At 35.3% G+C, this 18526-nt stretch overlaps 1 pseudogene; it reads right to left on the reverse strand.

Annotated features, from left to right (window-relative positions):
* Positions 1-1099: 1099 nt before the first annotated feature.
* Positions 1100-1302, reverse strand: LOC120781874 (annotated as a pseudogene).
* Positions 1303-18526: the final 17224 nt, after the last annotated feature.

Here is an 18526-nt window from a genome sequence, read left to right on the forward strand (position 1 = left end):
CTGATTTTTTGACAGAGGATCCCAAGAAATGGTCCGAAAATAAAGACTTTTTAAAACTTCAAAGTTTTGTTAGGAATGTGAAGATAGTAAACGACACGGCAGAGAGAGGGGTTAAGTTAATTCAAGACTTCAATAGTATTCTTGCAAAAGATGAGGAGCAAAAACAATTCCTGCTTCAGGTGGTAACGGATTGTCGTCGGCTTTACCCTGATACTTCCAAAAGTACCTTTTCTCTACCCTTATCTGATGAATGATATTGGAAATAATAATATATAAATAAATTTTTTATTATTTTTGTTTTTAGTATGAATTTTCTTTTCTATATGTTTATTTTTTAAATAGATTTGTTCCCATGTCTTATCTTTTTGTTAAATATTGTACCAATTAATGTACGAAAACTGAAAATACAATATATAACTAAAAGATTTTACTAATTTCTAGCTTTTTCTATTATAATAAAATATAGGACTTCAGTGTACGCATTGTTTATGGTTAAGGTAAGGATAGTTTCAAAAATCGTGGAGAACCTCGAGTGGTACTGCGAAGAACTATACTAAGGCATTTGACACGAACTTGGTCCATTAAATGTTAAATATCTTCCAAACCATGCATTTCTAAAGAAAATGTATTATAATAGACTTTAATTTCAACAAAATTACCTTTCATTTGATAATAAATTTATTGTAATAAGTGGAATCAGTCATAAGTTAAAGTCGAAAAATAACGCTTTTTCGCGAAAAATGGCAATTTTATCAAACTTCAAGGCCTTTTCGGCACGGGAAGGCAAAATCCGATTGAGCTGAAACTGTCACAATTGTATTTTTACACTAAATGGCACATTTCTAGAAGGGAGCACTTCCAAAAATTGAAAATTTATTTTGAAAACCACCCTAATGTATACGCATGCGCGCGTTGAGAAATTCAAAGAATTCGCAGAAATGAAACAGAAACGAAAGAAATAAAGTCACACAAAATAGTTGAGAATTCGCAAAAATGAAAGACAAACGAAAGACAAATAATGCGCAAGCATACATAAGCGTACTGTACATATTGACTGCATTATTTTTGTGTAAAACCTTGGAATTTATTCATTAAAATCACCACTCAGAAGTCGTTTTATCCGTTGTAAGTAAGCGATTTTCGAAGAAATATCATTTCTAATATGCCACAAAGCAAAATTAGAAATGAAGTTCATAAACCTCACGCTGTCAGATAAAACGATATACCTCGTCATCGCGGGTCGATTTCGAAACAATTTAAATGAAGACTAACTACAGAAATGATGCTGTGAAGTCTTAATTTTTCAAAGGCCAACACAGAGTATTTCCAGCAAAAGTCATGCAAAGTAGTTGAGAATTCGCGGACATGAAAGACAAACGAAAGAAAAAGAAGTATAACTTCAATAATACACAAGCATACAAACATACATATGCGCAGCAGCAAGGAAAGAGGTAACAATCGGCGATCCATTATATATTTCTTTCATGCATAACCATAATTACGACAACGCAATACAAGTGTCAATGGTGGTGTTGGTGGTAAGCGCTTGAAAAGTTACGACGAGCACGTAGGTTCGAATCCCAACAAAATTTATTTTTAATTGAATATGTCATCAACCAAAAATTGAAACATTGTTCTACAAAAACAACAATAGCATAAGCATGGCAACATTGTGTTGTTGGTAGAGGTTGCGCATTTATGAATTTAACGCAACCTTTTCCGAACTCGTATAAGAAGTATAACTGCAAAAATATCAATTCTTTGTGAAAATTACAAATAATATTTACCGTGGATAAAATGTGTTATAATTGCCTGTCGAATTTCAATTCCGCAAATGATTTCTTGTCTGTCTATGTGTGCTCTATGAGGTTGCCTTCCGCTATTTCCAGCGTTTGCTTGTTGAATCCATTGCAACTTGACAGTGTCATTTCTATTGTTGCATATGTTATGAATAATGCAACAAGATTTTATAACAAGGTTAACATTTTTTAAATTAACTTCCAGACCTCTACCAATTTGTCTGAAGCGAGCCTTTAAATGTCCGAAAGCATTTTCCACAACTCTTCGGCACGATGAAATGCGTATGTTAAATATTTTTTCACTTTCTGGTTGATTAACAGAAAATGGAAATGGTTTCATAACGTATTTAGACAGTTTGAATGCTGAATCTCCTATAAGGAGTATCAGCACCTCAATGCCTTCGATTGTTTTTGCATATTTTTTAAAAATTTCGTTATCGGAATGACACTTTTTCAAAGCCGACTGCTCAAATAATGTAGAGTCATCGCTTCGTCCTGGTGTACCAACATTGATATAAGTAAATCTGCATCTATGCTCTACTGATGCAAATAAAACCGTCGAGTACCACCCTTTAAAGTTATAATAATCGCTGGCTTCGTTTTTTGGAGGCTTTATTTCAATGTGGCACCCATCTATTGCGCCATAACATTGCGGGAATCCTAAATGTTCAAAACCATAGACTATTTCATTCACTTTCACATCATTCGGCGGATATGCATTGAATACTTCATTCTTAAACACTCTGCATATTTCTTCGCTAACTTGTACCACTATTGCTCCTACTGTTGTGCGACCGATTCCAAAAAGACTACCAACTGTTCTACTATATTCTGCGGAAGAAGCTATTCGTTTTTTAAGTGGTATGGCGTTACGCCATAGGTATCCTTTTTGCGCACATTTTTAAATGCGTCCACTAAATAAAAAAAACGTCTCCCTGCTCACTCGGAATGCATTTTTAAATTTTTCCTCGGTGAATAGGTGAACATCCCTTTCCCAGAATTGAGAATTTTCCACCTATTAGCTAAAAAATGCTTTATATGTTAATAACTACCTGTTTAATATTTACCATTGACCAGCAAGTTCGATATCTTTTTAAAATTCTTTTTTCTAACGCAAGCCTGATATATTTTTTGCTTGATTTGAAAGCCCTAAGAGCTAATGTAAAATATTTTTTTTTTTCTCCGATAATACAATATTTTTTGGTAGTTTGCGGTTATCACTTTGGTAACGTCCATTTTCATTTTATGTACATATTTAAAAAAATTTACGTCAGCTGTTGAATGTACTAGGTAGGCATACTAGATGTGTGTCACTATGCTGCTGTATGGTTTCATGAGCTTTCATTGTAGTACAAATAGTAGTACGGAAAGCACATGTCTGTCTAGGATATTAATCGCGTGCGCTGCGAAATCTATTGATTATAAAACAAAATAATGTACTACACATTTGCAGCCCATATACATACTCTGTCACAATAAGTCTTTATATCATTTTAAAAAATATATATAAGTCCACCGGTGCAAAAGCATTCTTTGTTTATTCTTTGAAATGAATCCTTATCAAAACAAATGATGTCATACTTAAGCGTTCAATTTCGACATTCCATTCAAAAGATATCACAAGTTTAAAATTGTAAGTTATTTGAAAAATGTCGCATATTCGCCGCTCAAGCTTCTAGGTTAGCCGCACTAAAACGGGGCAACTCGACAGGCACACATTTATAGCATACTAACTGTCAAATCGATTGCTATAGCAGAGAACGTATACATATGTACAGTGAGTTATTGACTACCGAACAGTAAACACGTTCTTAGTGATTGTTTTTCTCATATTTCGTTCGCTCTCAACAATTTTGTTGTTGTCAAGTGTCAATTTTAAAAGTTTCTCTTAATAATTAAACTTATAATTAATCAGTGTAAACAAAAATATAGTGATCTTGTTGTAATTAAAAAAAAAATACTTTGCATTGTAAATCAATCATGGCCTCCGATCCTGGAGGTGGTGACCAAAACTACTTTGCAGTCTTGGGAGCCGAGCCATCACCCAAACGGAAAACTCCTAACCTCAATAATCCACATGACTTCCCACATTTAAAGAAAAACAACAAAACCCTGAACCTCTCCCCTTCCTCTTGTCCCAAATTCTTAATAATTAAAAACAAAGACTGTCAAAAACCCTTAAAATCCATTAACATATTCCTTCTTCAAAAAGCCTTAGAATCAATCACATATGAACCACCCAGTTCTGTCTCATTTACCAGAGACGGAGATCTCCTCATTCTCACCAAAAACAACCAACAAATTCCTTAAAGCAACAAAACTATCAAACATTTGTGAAATTTCTGTTAACTTACACCCAACACTAAACACGGTGAAAGGCGTTATATATGCAAGCTGCCTTGCTAGTCTTACTGAAAATGAAATAGTGGACGGCCTACGTCAACAGGGTGCAACAGAGTGCAAAAAAATTACAAAAATCATAGATGGTAAAACTGTAAACACCCCTCTTCACATAATTTCCTTTAACGCATATGAATTACCCAAAGAAGTTAATGTCGCTTGGCTTAAAGTTAAAGTTGAACCTTATATCCCATCCCCAATGCAGTGTAAAAACTGCTTTGTTTTGGGCCATACAGCCAAACATTGCAAATCCGATCCGAAGTGTAATGTTTGCTCCTCTTCAACCCATAACCCCACTCCATGTAGTAAAGTAGAATGCATTAACTGTAGACAACAACATAGATCGGACCACAAACTATGTCCCACCATACTTAAAAGGAAAGACATTCTAACATACAAAACACTAAATAAATGTAGTTATAAAGAAGCAACTGAAAAAATAAACAACAAACCCAAAGAATACGTCTCACCAACAGAAAATTTAGAAGAAGCAATAAATAAAAAAATCAGAAAACCAATAGAACAAAAAACAAACAACAACAACAAACAATTACCATCCTCTGATACTTCTCTTACTATTAACAATAGCAACAATAACAGCAATACTCCTTACCAACAATACACTCAACAATCCAACTACACAACTGATTCAAATAACCACTCACAAAACATATTCTCTTCCAATCCTTCTTTACCAAACAACAACAATAACCCAATCTCCCTTTTAAACGCACGCACTCTTCTCACACAATACTTAAACAATAATACAGTACTACAAAACACCGAAGACCGAACTGCTATCCAAAATACTCTTCTAGCTCTCTCAACAGATTCCCTTAGCTCAGAAACCTTTGACGATATCTATATATATGTATAAAAATCAATGCCACTTTCTTTGTAATTTCATCACTCATAAACGGCTGAACCGATTTGGCTGATTTTTTTGTTGTATTTGTTATTATTAGGAGAAGGTTCTTATGTAAGAAAAAATTATGAAAGTTGCCGGAAAACCCCAAAAAACAGCCCTTTCCTTTTTCCCATACAAACGTTTTATTTTGTATGTATATACAAATATATACATACATACATATATGATTGTTTGTTTGTTAGTAACGCTAACGCTCGAGAACGGCGGAACCAGTCTTCATGAAATCAGAAGTTGTTCGCTGTGGATCTGGAAAGGGTTAGATATAAAAAAAAACATATAATTTTCATAAGGAAAAGTCGAAAAATTGGATATTTCCAAAAAGTGACTTTTCATACAATAATTTTTTGTTTTGTTTTTCAATATTTTGATTTGTAAATTATTTGAATCGTTCAATTTCGGTCGCTTGCTTTTTCATTCCGGCTATTTAAAAGAATAATTATTGAAAATTATTCAGTGAAAACTTTATGTGTGTTTCAAACGAAGTGATCATATAAGAAATTATTTTAAAGAAAATGCCGGCACGTCCAAAATCAAACATAGGTCGATGTACTCGAAATGCTCGGGGCATGTTGTCACAAAGAGTATCACAAAGTGCAGTGCGACGTCCACGAAATAGATTTGCAGAAGCTCATCATGCAAGAAATCCAGCAAGACCTACGCGAATACGACGTCGTGTTTTGGAAGATATGTTCCGTGCTGCATTTGATTACGACCCTTCAATCGACTATAATGTACATGGATATATTGGAATGATGGGTGTTATATGCCCACATTGTGAAGCGGCTAAATTCTCGGGTGAAACGACTGGAATGTGTTGCGCTAACGCTAAAGTAAAATTGCCGCAATTTAAACCGCCTCCTGAACCATTACAATCATTAATTTTTGAGACATCATCAGAATCGAAACATTTTTTAAATCATATACAAGAGTACAATTCGTCTTTTCAAATGACTTCTTTCGACGCCACAAAAATTATAAGAGATCAATTTATGCCGACATTTAAGGTGATTGCATGGAATATTTGGTGGTTTTTTCAATGAATAGGGAAAAATTTATTCCTATAACATTGCATACATATTACAGATCCAATTCATTGTTACCGCTCCCCGACGCTAACAATCAATTTTTACAAATATACATATTTCATCTTATATATAAAAATTAATCGCAAAATGTGTTGGTAAGCGCATAACTCAAAAACGCCAGGACCAATTTTGCCAATTCTTTTTTTAAAATGTTCGTTGAGGCTCTAGGATGGTTTTTACGGAAATTTCGAATAATTGCCGGAAAATCCCTAAAAAGAACCCTTTTATTTTTCCCATACAAGAATGCTGTTAGCAACGCTAATGCTCGAGAACGGCTGAACCAATCTTGATGAAATTTTCAGAGGTTGTTCGCTGTGGATCGAGGAAAGTTTAGAAATAAAAAACCGTATGCCTTTCGTGAGGAAAAATCGGAAGATTGAACAATTCAAAAAAAAAGAACTTTTTTTCATACAAAATTTTTTTTTCAACTTTTTTCCCTTTGTTTTTCTATTATTTTAATTGTTCAAATTTGCCATTTGCTTTCTTTATTTCGGCTATTCAAAAAAAAATTTTGGAAATTATTCAGTGAAAGCATTATGTGTGTTTCACACAAAGTGACCAATTACAGATTGAACTTTGTTACGATGCCACGAAGAAGTCGCGCTAATAGTGGTCGGCGTTCTTTTTGGCATCAACATCTATTGGCAGCCAAAGGCACATTACCGAGTACTTCCATGATGCGATGACATACGTGCGATCACTCAGCAAGCAATCGTCACGATCGTCAAACAACAGCTGTGATGTCTGATGGACTTTATCTTAAAGCAACGTATGGTATAAATGGTGCTGTTAGATGTACTCTGTTGAGATGCAAAAAAAAAGGTTTGTCGCACGCACACATTCTTCTTTGGATGGTGGATTGGTGGCGGTGGTTACACCAGATCAAATTGATGAAATCATTTCTGCGGAAATTCCTGATCCAGAGAAAGACCCAGATCTTGCGGACACTAGAATCCTTTTTCGGTTTGTATGTCAGCATTTAATTTAGAAGAGTGAATATCGAAGTTGACGACACATGGATCTTACTATATTCCCCACTATTTTTTAATTCACATTCAAAACTCATATCAATGTTGAGTATTGTAGTTTGGTGAAGCAACATGGCGGTTATTGGTCTTGAACGATACGGTCGATACGTGAACTGCACTAAAGCGCTTTGTAGGATATTTACTACTGAAATTAATGAACGTTTTCAACCCAGAGAATACGGTACAGCCAGAGGAAACACCATGATTCATTTGTGAGAACATTGCTCTGTTCGGAAATATCTTGATATTTTACATGGAATGCATCGTCGAGGAAATAGCAGAAAGCAAGGCTAACCAGTAGATGGACATCCAGGTGTTTTTTCAACTAATGCATTAGGACGAATTTACACAATCCACCTGAAAAACGACGATTGCTTCTTTCTTCGGTTGATATTGATTACTGTACGCTATTCAACTTCATTTGAGTCATTGCGTAGTATGAATGGTACGGTGTGTGCAACTTTTTGAGAATGTTTGCAATTAGAATTGCTTGAACATGTTAATCACTGGAATCAAACGATGGACGATGCGATAGCTACTTCGAATACAAATGAAGATCGCACACTTTTCGCGATAATAATTTCGACATATCAGCCTTCACAGCCGCGTCAATTATGGGATACGTGCAATAATGATATTGCCGAAGACATTTTATAGTACATCGCTTTCGCTAAGAATTGGAAATGGGTCAATTCCGGTTAATACTTCCGATGGTTTGATATAAATTCCATCTGCCGTTTATCAGTTCACGAAAGATGAACTCAGCGCGAATGTTCGGACATTGGACAAATTATCGTAACTATGATTCCTTAAGTGCACGCACAATGTTAGCTGACAAAAATACTGATGTTGTTGACTTAAACTGAAAGATTCAAAGTCAAATTCTGGGAGACTTCCGCTCATACAAATCGATCGATCGTCTTGACAATGAAGAATTATCCAGTGGAGTTTCTAAATTTATTGGAAAGGCTTGGTATGCCACCGGATCATTTCCGTCTCAAAGTAGGATCTGTCGTTATTATATTTCGCAAATTCGTGCCGAAACTGTGTAATAGAACCCGACTGATTGTGGCGCAGCTATCGAATATAAGGAGGAAGAATGTTTGATTCCGTTTCCAGTGAAAATTGAATTTGAGATGACAATCAACAGGACACAAGGATAGTCGCATAAAACGCTATGTTTTACACACGGCCAGATATACGAGGCGCGCTCACGAGTTGGAAAACCATCTTTTCTGTACACAGGAACCGAAACCAAAAAATGTTTTTATCAAGCTGCGTTACAATGAAAAAAAAAATTAAATGATAAATTCAACTTTAGTTCCATTTCAAAATATATAATTTCACGCAGAACAACGGCTGCGGGGCCAGCTAGTAGTATTATAAAACACTCTTACTATTAAATATTTCTTTAATAGTGAAGTTTCTTCTCACCTAACACTCATTGATTCTTTATGGTACTTAAGATTCTGCAGTGGAATCTTAATGGTTATTACAACAATTACAATGAGCTCACTTTACTTCTAAAAGAAAATCTGTTTCATATAGTTGCTCTCCAAGAAACTCATTTATTTCCACCAAATAGTATGATACCGCCAAATTTTTCTATTTACACAAATAACGACATAGAGCGCGATATAATTGCTAAAAGGGGAGTAGCTCTATTAATCCATAACTCACTTGAACATTCCAATGTTAACATAAATACTAATATCCTTTCAGTGGCTGCTAATATTAAATCCAACATTACTTTCACAATAATTAACGCTTATATATCGCCAACCGACAATTTAACAGAAGCCAACTTATCAAATCTTATTAATACTTCATCACATCCTAATTTACTTCTTGGCGACTTTAACGGGTGGAGTCCTCTAGGGTTCTCCTAATTATAACAAAAGAGGTAAAATCATTTCCAACTTCATACAAAACAATAATCTAATGCTACTTAACGACAAATCCCCTACCCATTTTTCAACACGATCAACACGTAACACACATTGATCTTAGCATATGTAATTCGCCTGTCAATATTGCTGCCACTTGGAAGACCTCTGACCAACCATGTGGTTGCGATCATCTACCCATTTTCATATCCTTATTTGGGCGTAATCGGTGTCAGAATATGAACGTCAATAGGGGGTACAATCTAAAATTTGCTTGGATATTATATCAAAAAACTATGGAGAGACTTTTAGCCGACTTAACCTTCAACATTAACAATAGTAACCAGGCAGCGGCAGCTATGCTAAGAAAAATAAAACAAGCTGCTTACTTGTCCATACCAGTTAACAAGCCCAGGTTTTGCAAACGATCAACTTACTGGTGGTGAGTGGAGTAAGGATTCAAAAAGTGGATTTATGGAAAATTACCAAGCGTAGTCCCACGAATGAAAATGTTTTAAATTATAAAAAAGCCAATGCAAAGTTTAAAAGAGAAGTTAAAATCTCAAAAGGAACCGCATTTATAGAATTTACGAGGGATATTAATTACCAAACCAGCTCCCAAATTCTCTGGAGCAAAATAAATATCATCCATGGAAATTTCCCTTCAAAAAATATCCACGTAATTCAAAACTCTGAAAATTTAAGCACTTCCACTCCAGTAGAAATAGCACAGATTTTTGCCAAAACCTGGTCAAACTATTCAAAAAATAGCAATTTTAGCGATGAATACGTAATTAGGAAAAGTCGATATATTAATTCTGTCCATGTTAATTATCAATTAAGTCAAAAAGCAATGCAAATAAATCTTCCTTTCTCTACACTTGAACTTAATTCTTGCCTCTCTACACTGAAAGGTAAAACTCCAGGCTTGGACAAAATCCCCTATCCGCTTATTAAAAACCTTCCCCCCATTGGTAAAACTAAACTATGCCAATTATACAACATAATATTTACAAATAAATAATAATCTACTTTCTAACCGACAAACAGCATTTAAGCCTGGTCGCGGTACAATTGATGCTCTTCTTACCCTAGATGAGGAAATATCAAACTCTCTCTCTAGTAAAAACCATTTTTGAATTATTTCGATTGACATGGAAAAAGCTTTCGACCGAGTTGGTCTCCATACTATCATAGCACAACTAACCACTTGGAAACTCGGTCCAAAAATAATTAAATATATACGGCACTACCTTCTCAATCGAAAAATTCGCGTAAAAGTTAATGGTGTTATAAGTGAGCAATGTCTAATTGAAAACGGTATTCCACAAGGCTCTCCTTTGTTTGTAACACTTTTCCTTATAGCCTTCGATCATTTAAGCCGTAAAATAAAGGAACACAAATATTTTAAACATCTACTGTATGCCGATGATCTTTATATTTTCAACATCGTGCGAAATTCAAATACTTTTACTAACCAAATTAACACTCTTTTTAACAATATCTTAAGCTGGTGTCATATCAGTGGTACTAAAATCTCTACTAGTAAATCTAAACACCTACACATATATAACAAACGAAATTGTAATAATATCTCATTAAGCATCAACAACTGTAATATTATAAATGTAAATAAACTTACAATTTTAGGCTTAATATTTAATCATAAGTATACATGGAATGATCACATAACAGTATTATGTTCATCACTTCATAATAGATTAAACGTAATCAAGTGCCTCAGCAATATAAAATTAGAAAGTAATTCCAACACACTCACTCACATAGTTAAATCAATAATTCTGTCAAAAATTGATTATGGGTTCCCTATATTCAGCAAAACATCAAAAAGAAACTGGTCGAAGATGGCGTCAGCATACCACACTGCAGCCCGACTTGCCATTGGGGCTTTCCGTACTACCCCTATAGAAAACATTCTAGCTGAAGCCGGGTTACCTACCTTAGAAAACAGATTGCTTTACATCACCAGAATCATCTCTCCTGTTAAAGCCGCACTAAGAAACAGGCTACACCGGAAAAGAAAAACCAGGAAAACCTCAGCCTTACAAACGCTGATCCATTCTGCAAAGGAAATGAAAATTCATTTAAATAACCCAGTGATCCCAAGCCTTCGCGCTCCTCCTTAGAGTCTTACAAAAACGTGCGTTATTCTGGATTTGGCTAAATTTAAAAAAGAAATTACACCACCAGACATTTATTTAAAATACTTCGCAGAAATAATAAGTTCTCACAAAAATTGGGATACACTCTACACAGACGGATCAAAAGATTACAATAATGTGGCCTTCAGTGTCGTTAAGGATAGCTCAGTAATCATGTCAGCTATACTACCTCCTTTTGCCTCAATTTTCACGGCAGAAGCAACAGTCATCCTGCACGCTTGCCTAATAGCAAAAAAGAGTAGACGTATCTAGATATATCTTCACTGATTCATTATCGTCGCTCAAAGCCATACTAAACATCAATTATGCTGATCCAACCGTTTCTCAAATTAGAGATATCCTCATCGACAATATTAGTAAAATCAAGTTATCATGGATACCCAGCCACATTGGTATACAAGGCAATACTCTAGCCGACGCCCAAGCCAAACATGCGACAAGAGCACCCTTAAAACTTATAAATACCAACAATAACAAGTAAGGAAGGGCTAAGTTCGGGTGTCACCGAAGATTTTATACTCTCGCATGGTAAAGTGATAATCGAGATTTCATTATTCGTCATTTAAATATTTTTCAAATACCGTATTTTTGTAAAGTTTTATTCCGCTATCATCATTGGTTCCTAATGTTTATACTCGTATTATACAGAGAAGGCATCAGATGGAATTCAAAATAGCTTTATATTAGAAGAAGGCGTGGTTGTGAACCGATTTCACCCATATTTCGTACATGTCATCAGGGTGTTAAGAAAACATTATATACCGAATTTCATTGAAATCGGTCTAGTAGTTCCTGAGATATGGTTCTTGGTCCATAAGTGGGCGGCGCCACGCCCATTTTCAATTTTAAAAAAAGCCTGGATGCAGCTTCCTTCTGCCACTTCTTCCGTAAAATTTAGTGTTTCTGACGTTTTTTATGAGTCGGTTAACGCACTTTTAGTGATTTTCAACATAACCTTTGTATGGATGATGGAGAGATGGGCGTGGTTATTATCCGAAATTTCTTCCATTTTTGAACTGTATATGGAAATGCCTTAAAAAAACGGCTCTGTAGAGTTTGGTTGACATAGCTATAGTAGTTTCCGAGATATGTACAAAAAACTTAGTAGGGGGCGGGGCCACGCCCACTTTTCCAAAACAATTGGGTCCAAATATGCCCCTCCCTAGTGCGATCCTTTGTGCCAAATTTCACTTTAATATCTTTATTTATGGCTTAGTTATGACACTTTATAGGTTTTCGGTTTCCGCCATTTTGTGGGCGTGGCAGTGGGTCGATTTGGCCCATCTTCGAACTTAACCTTCTTATGGAGCCAAGGAATACGTGTACCAAGTTTCATCATGATATCTCAATTTTTACTCAAGTTACAGCTTGCACGGACGGACGGACAGACGGACGGACAGACAGACATCCGGATTTCGACTCTACTCGTCGCCCTGATCACTTTGGTATATATAACCCTATATCTGACTCTTTTAGTTTTAGGACTTACAAAGTACCGTTATGTGAACAAAACTATAATACTCTCGTTAGCAACATTGTTGCGAGAGTATAAAAACGACATTAAAAATTTTGCTAAAAAATACTATCGTGAGGCAGAAAATGAACACTGGAGCCAATACTCCCACTATTACAAAATAATAAACCCTCAACGAAGATCGCCTCTCTTCCCTACAACCATATCCAGAAGACATTGCATTGTATACACTCGCTTTCGGTTGGGTCACACCAAACTAACACACAAACATATATTGGAAAACTCACAAACACCAGTTTGCCCATATTGTAATACCGAGAATCTCACAACTCAACATTTAATACAAAACTGCACATCATTGGAACACAACCGTCTCAACTTAAACTTAACAGAATTACTAACAAACGTAACACATACTAATATAAAAGAGTTTATTAAATTTATATGTACACTAGATATCTATTTTGAAGTTTGATACTCTTAAATAACGAAACCATTGTATATTCGTTTACCAATATTTAAGAAGCTGATGGCCTTAGTCGCTAATGCTGTAAAATTTTTGGAATGTTAAGGTGTAATTGTATTATCCTTTTCAATAAATAATAATAATAATAATAATTCACGATGTCGAGAATTTAGGGATATTTCAATTTTGGGATACTTACTGTTTTGGATGAGCGTTTTTCACCACAGAAAATTATTAGCGTGGTGAAACACTTAACATAAGGGGACACGAAAATAGCTGATCTGAGCATTTTCGGTGTTAAATGAGAAATATAATGCTAATTTCAATCTAAAGAGATGTACGCCTACAGATTCGTTTATTTTCTATGCGCAACCGACTCGGCATATAATTTATAGATGATAGGTATATATTTGGTATCAAAACATATACTTAGTATATAAGTATGTATGTATGTATGTACATATATTAAAATTTTCCTACATACTATGTATGTATTTCATGATGATTCATAATTCCCTTCTAATACATAAAATCATTAAATATATATAATAGAGTAAATTTTCTATTATTACCTAAATAATTAATATAAGTTTAAGGTAATTAGTTTTAAATTTAATTTACATTAAAAGTTTTCATATCATCCTAAAAGATCTAGCGGTCGCATATGTGCTCATATAATTATGTCAGCGTCTCGCTGATAAAATTTTATTTGCTACTGAAATCTGTGAATAATCTACTATTGGTGGAATAAAAAACGAATTCCTATTTTTTGGTTTTAGTATGATATACAAAGCTAATGATAGTGTTATTGCAACAAGAATTGCTACGAAGCTTGAGCTAACTGAAAGAATGTTTTTTGTTGTTATGCGTTCTAGCTTATTTACATTATTTAAATGAAGTTGATGTAAATAGTTTAGATCTAATTTAATTTCATTTTCTGTTAGATATGAAGGTATGGGAGTTGCTTGTAACTTGGGTTTTTGTGGATGTCGGTCGTATTTATTACATCCACAAATTTCACATGACTTAGTATATTTTTTAATAAGTTTAGTCATCTGCGGGAAGTAATATCTTTCCAATATCGGGTCTTTATTTTCCTTACCGTTTCGATGAGCTCTTTTGTGTTCCTGTTCTATTATTTTAAATTTAACTTCCTCATCAGGGATATCAGTAACCACTTTCTGTGTTATCCTGATACGAAATTGTGAGAAATATTCTTGGTATACCTGCTGTAATAATGAAATATATTTTTCGTGGATTTTAATACCATTGATTATATTTGGGTTGAGAACGCTTTTTAAGATTTCAATTAGTTTTTCCTTATTGTAAGCGGTGCCTGTGGTACCTTGGATGAGGTTCTTCGTGAATTATCTCCTCCTTTCCTTTTAAGAATACAATTTGATTTTTGAAAACATTTAATGGCCTTCACAGTGAGGAATGAGTTTTGAGCTATCCTCTTCTGCGCTATGTTGTGAATTTTCATCTGTGGATGTGAGCGTATGTATTTCTATTGGTAACCGTGATAACGCATCAGCGACTTCGTTAGTTTTTCCCGGTTTATAAATGAGTTTATAATTATACTCTTCTATCCTTGCTTTCCACCTTTTGAGCTTGGCGTTGTTGTTACTGTTACTTAGTGCAAACGTCAGCGGCTGGTGGTCGGTAAGGATTTTTATTTCCTTAGCTCCATATAAGTAGGTCCTTAACTTGTCGAGAGACCATACTATGGCGAGCATTTCTTTTTCAATTGTGGAGTAATTCTCCTCGGTTTTATTGAGTGATCTAGATATGTAAGTTATGGGTCTATCTTTACCGATTTCCCCTTTTGTAAGGACTGCCCCAATTGCTGTATTGGAAGCATCTGTCGTCAAAATAAATGGTTTATTGAAGTTTGGGAATACCAGGATTTCGGAAGACATAAGCAGATATTTTATATCATGAAATGATTTTAAGCATTCCTCTGTTAGCGAAATTTGTATTCTTTTAGATTGACTTGCTTTCACTTGCGCATTTTCGCCTCTAGTTAAATTTGTAAGTGGCTTGACAATTTTCGCAAAGTCTTTTATAAATCTTCTGTAATATGACGTGCTAAACCTAGGAAACCTTTTAATTTCTATAGGTTAGCAGGTGCAGGAACCTTTTTAATAGCGGATATCTTTTTTCAGGATCTGGCAAAATACCTTCTCTCCTGTAACGATATGCCCTAAAAATTCCACTTTCGTCTTGAAAAATTTGGATTTTTCTAGATTGACCTTTAGATTTGCTTTACACAAGAGCGCGAATACATCTTTAATATTGTTTAGATGTTCTTCTTTAGTTTTCCCTGTTATTATAATATCATCAATATAGACGTAGCAGGACTTCCTTATAAGAGGTTTGAGAACGTCATTGATCATTCTCTGAAAAATGGAAGGGGCATTTTTTAAGCCGAACGGCAACCTAGTAAATTCGTATTTACCATTGGCTGTTGAAAAGGCTGTCTTTTCTATGTCCTTTTCCTTCATCCTGATTTGGTGGAATCCGGATGTAAGGTCGAGTGTGGTAAAATAACTGCTCTCGCCTAAGCTAGCAAGAGTGTTGTTTATATCAGGTATTGGGTAGGAGTCAGGTATCGTTACTGCATTTAGTCGTTTAAAATCGACGACAACTCTGTACTTCTTTTCTCCTGTCGGTCCTGATTTTTTTGGTACAATCCACAATGGTGAGTTATATGGGCTCTTTGAAGGCCTTATTACACCATTGTCCAGAAGTTCTGCTATCTGTTTTTCTACCTCACTCCGGAGGTTGGTTGGGTAAGAGTATGATTTTGTATAGATCGGCTCTTCACTTGTTGTTCTTATTTCTGCTAACACGGTTGTATTGATTGTCCCACTGTCAGAGACTGGTCCGAAAAGTTCCAAGTACTTATTTATTATTTCCCAAACCTCCTGTTCATGGGTCGCTTCTTGAATATTATTTATTTGTTTTGATACTTTTTGTTTTAGTGGCAGTACCACATCCCCGAGGGTTAGCGTGTCATTTTTCTGTTTATAATCGCTCCTAATTCTTTGAGGGTATCATCACCTATGGACTTTAAATTAGGTAATATAAAGCAATCAATCTTATTTGTTATACCTATACTTTTAAAAAATGATCCACGCAGTTTATGGGTTATTTTTACTGGACCCGCGGCTGATTGGACTTCAAAAGGACATCTAAGTTTAGTGGAATTCCTTGAAAGTTTTTCACACACAAAATTTTTATTAGCTCCTGTATCTATAAGGAACTTTAAGGTACCCCCATTTTTTAAGGTGAGTTCTAGATGGGGTAAACTAGAGAGGCGTCTGTCATAAAATTTATTTCTTCGCACTCTCCACCTTCAGTAAATTCTTGGTCCTCTGTTTGAATATTAAATAATTTTGGGTGTTTCCTAGGAATATTTGAAGAACTGTTGGATGGCTTTACTAAAGGTATATTTACCGGTCGGTCCATATAATTTATTTTTTGTGAATGTATTGAAAGGTCTACCTCCATCGGGACCGCAGGCTTGGGTTGGATTGGCCTAGGTGGAGGTAGCGCTTGAGTTTGAATATTTTTATTATAGATTTGATTTTTTTCGAACGAGTTTAATTCCCTTGGTACAAATACCTGTTTTTGGTTCATTTGGTTTCTTTGCATTTGGCTACCTATATTCCTTGGGTAGATTGAATAGTTTCTTAGGTTAATGTTTTGTATTTCAAGACAGGAAGCGTATGCTTCGAGTAAGTTCTTGGGTCGTTGGATGACTAGCATCCTGGATAGTTCACCGTTTAGGCCTCTGATGAATACGTCAAGGGCTCGGTTCCTATAAGTTTCTAGTAGCACGCTACTTGTTTCTCTGGAATAGTCCTGTCCCTTTATTTTATAGATTATCAAAGATAATTGGTGATTAATTCGAGCATAGAACTGCTCTACGCTAAAGTGCTTTTGAGATAAGGATCCTAGTTCGTGTTCTAGGGTCCTTAGGTCGCGTTTGTCTGCGTTGTGCAGTGACAAACAACTCTTGATTGTCCCCCAGTCGTCATCAAATATATTATATGATATTAAGGCCGTATCCGCAGGACCTTTCACTTTTTGCCTAATGTGCCGTAAGATGGCTCTATAGAGTGGCTTCGTCCTTATCACCCAACAGTATCGGGAGTATCAGCTTCTGCATCCTGATTTCGGGCGGTCCAACTTGTTCCTTTTTGAGGTGTTTTACTCCGCTACTTGGGAGTGGATGACGTCACAGTTCAGGCTTTGATTGTTGTCTTGGTGGTTTTGCACTTTTGTCTACACAGTTGAATATGCTGCGAGAATAATTTTCTCAGTTGCACAGTTATTATTGTCGTATTAGAGTCACTTTGAGTACTTGGTGTTATGGCAGCTTTTCTACGTTGATTCCTTCTTGTTTATGGGCAACAATAGTTTTTATTAATGCACAGTTTTGAGTCTCTTTGAGCACGTTTTTAGATAACAGCAGTTTTGTTAAGCTGCTTAGTTACTTACACGCGGATAACAGAAGTTTTATTAATGTGCGATTAGAGTTACTTTAAACACTTTGTTTAGATAACAGCAGTTTCCTAACGCTGTTTTTTTTTCTGCTCGCGGGCAACAACAATTTTATCAATGCGCGATTCAGAGTTTTCTAACGCTGCTTTTTTCAACCGATATAGACAATTTAAATTTGAAGTCTCGGGCGCCAGTTAATGCACGCACCTTTGCTGCTGGCAAAAATTGAACTCTCTTTATTCAACAAATTTACTTAGTTTTTATAATCAAATTTTGCTTACTTACTAAAAACTTACATATGTACGAGTTCTTACTAGCTAGAACTTATTTCTATACATCAACTAATCATAACGTAAGTTAAAACCAGTGCGAACCTCAGTTTGGTTGTGAAACGGCTCACATTGCGGCGGCACGGTTTCCGCTTCGGTTTCCGCTTGTTATAGTGCCGACGAAATGTGTTTTTGTTATTGCAATTTTTGGAAATTAATTTTATTTGATTTAATTTTACTTGAGCAATGCAAAATATTGCTGAATTAGATTTTACTTACAAAATTGTCTGTATATTTTGTATATGTGTTAACTTGTATGTACATTTGTAAATATGTACAATCAATGCTTCATGCGAAATTTCCGTTGTCCCGGACAACCAATAGCGAAGCTCACGTTTTGTCAAAGAGTCAATGTGTCGACGTCGACCGTCGCGGCGGCAAAGTGGCACAACATTGCGTTGTTGGTAGAAAATCCAGGCTGTGCCGAAAGAATAAGCGA

This window comes from Bactrocera tryoni, unplaced genomic scaffold (genome assembly GCF_016617805.1).
Source record: "Bactrocera tryoni isolate S06 unplaced genomic scaffold, CSIRO_BtryS06_freeze2 scaffold_7, whole genome shotgun sequence".
Classification (NCBI taxonomy): Eukaryota; Metazoa; Arthropoda; class Insecta; order Diptera; family Tephritidae; genus Bactrocera; species Bactrocera tryoni.